This window comes from Hibiscus syriacus, unplaced genomic scaffold (genome assembly GCF_006381635.1).
Source record: "Hibiscus syriacus cultivar Baekdansim isolate YM2019G1 unplaced genomic scaffold, ASM638163v2 tig00110647_pilon, whole genome shotgun sequence".
Lineage (NCBI taxonomy): Eukaryota > Viridiplantae > Streptophyta > Magnoliopsida > Malvales > Malvaceae > Hibiscus > Hibiscus syriacus.
In genome coordinates this window covers 1542098-1544306 of record NW_024062811.1, presented here as the reverse complement: position 1 = coordinate 1544306, position 2209 = coordinate 1542098, and the positions used below count along the sequence as shown (strand labels likewise).

The following is a 2209-nucleotide window of genomic DNA, read 5'->3' as shown; positions in this document are numbered from 1 at the left end:
GCTGTTGTTCACCCATAGTTTACGAAATGATGTATCACAAAGGCATGCACAATTGACCAATCCTTTGAAGTTAGGAATAACAAGGCTTTGAAGAATGCTCTGCCAAGCTTTGAATGAAGGTACCCGTTGCCTTGACAATTAGTTATCACGGCAACTAATTGCCTCGATAGACTGTTGCCTCGGCAATTAACAACTCATACTTTTCAAACAGTTGTCACACCATTAATCAACGATAATCCGATCTGTTCTCTCACTTGATATTACTCTTCTTTTATTTACTTGCTCATTTATTTTATTTACTTACCCTCTTACTATTACCAATTTATTTCTTTTTATAATGTAAGAAGTTAGAATATAGAGTTTCACCAATCCTTGTGGAGACTATATATTTTCTATACTACAACTTGAGACATGTAGACTTGCACTTGTGAAACACTCAAATCACGCAACATTACCCCAAAAGGTAATTAGAATTTGCAAACTTAGAGGGAAAATTCCAAAACTATATAAATTTGACTAATTCAATCAAAGACAAAACACAAATACCTAGTCTAGTACACTATGGCGCGGTCCGTCTGACACTGATTGTTGGCGGAGTAATTGGAGATGTGCTGACATGTTCACTCCGGCATCGGAGTTCACTGTCCAGTACGGCAACAAGCAAGTAACTAATGGCTGTGACATCAAGCCATCTGTTGCTGCTGATAAACCTTATGTCCAAATTCTTGGCCATCCACTCTCTTCCAACTTGTACACTCTAGTATGCATTTCTTTCAAACTTGTTTTTCAATTTTCTTACACATAACTTTGCAGTGATTTAAATAGGGTACTTACTTTTGGCGATGATTTGTAGGTTATGGTTGATCTGGATGCCCCATGTCCAAGCGAACCCCGATTGAGAGAGTGGTTTCATTGGTAATTTACAAGCCATTTTATGCTTATATATGCCACTGCATCTGTAAGAGTAGGAAAGTTTTAGTTCCTTATAGCGTAAATTTGTTAAAAATAATGTTTATGTTGCAGTGTTGTTGTAGATATTCCTGATGAACATGATGCTACCAAAGGTATAGCTTTGCCATTGGTATGTTCCTTACATATCAGTCACTATAAGGGCATAGAGGTTCAAATTCATTTAATCTAAATGTTCTTCTAATGCAGGAAGTGAGTTGATGGCTTACATTGGACCACAACCTCCTACAGGGATTCACCGGTATATTTTGGTACTTTTTAAGTAGGAAGAAACCATGGAAGGAAGGATTCAAGTGGCGGATGTGCGTGCCAACTTCAGCACTCACCGATTTGCTGCTCAAAATAGGCTGGGGCTTCCCGTTGCTGCAGTGTATTTCAATTCACAGAAGGAATCATCAGTGAAAAACGTTAGCTCATAACTTACAGCCTTTTGGGTAGATCTTGTGATACATTCTTTTAAAGGTTACATAATAGATGAAGGTGGTTGTCTGTTTGTGTTTGTGTGTATGTATGTATGTATGTAATTTCATTCATTTTGTTTGAATTTGATTGATGTGGGAATCATAAAAAAGTGAATTTTGTGTTTGCCTGTATTTACTGTATACATTTTGTGATGAGATGGGATTTGGGCAATGTCAAAGTTAACCGGTTGATCCAAGTTCCATTATTGATTAGGCTCTGAATCCATTCTGGAATCGTTTGAATGTGATGCTAATCCGTCAATTATTATAAGTCCGATTGCTATCACAGTATAAATTTTCATGTCTATGAACTGGAAAACCAATCCGTCACCTCAGCAAAGGGACAGGGGCAATGATAAAATATGGGAAACTTATCCATATTTTTTAGAAACTCGATACTAAAGACCAAAGAGGTAAGACTTTGTAGCAGTCGAAGGCCTCTTTATACCTGGTTCCAATCTTGCATGCTGCCTGATTTCAACACTAATTAATGGTATTGGGGTAGTCATCAAATCCACAGTCTAGTTGTGCAGTTTACACTTGGCATCTGTTTTTTGACCTGGAAATACTAGAAAAGATAAGAGCTGATGGTCTCTGGATTCTAGAAAATGATGAAAGAATTTCTCCCAAGGCTTAACTTTTCCAAATAGGGGATGGGGAAGCTAATCAACAAAGAGAGACAAAACCTGGAGTGTTTATAATTATCTTGAATCTTGAGTTTTGATTTGCATTTGTTCCTGAACTGAGTAAACATGATTGAATGCAGCGCTGGTGAATTC

General features: G+C 37.3%; 1 pseudogene; it reads left to right on the top strand.

The window, feature by feature from the left end:
* Positions 1 to 561: 561 nt before the first annotated feature.
* Positions 562 to 1568, top strand: LOC120137075 (annotated as a pseudogene).
* Positions 1569 to 2209: the final 641 nt, after the last annotated feature.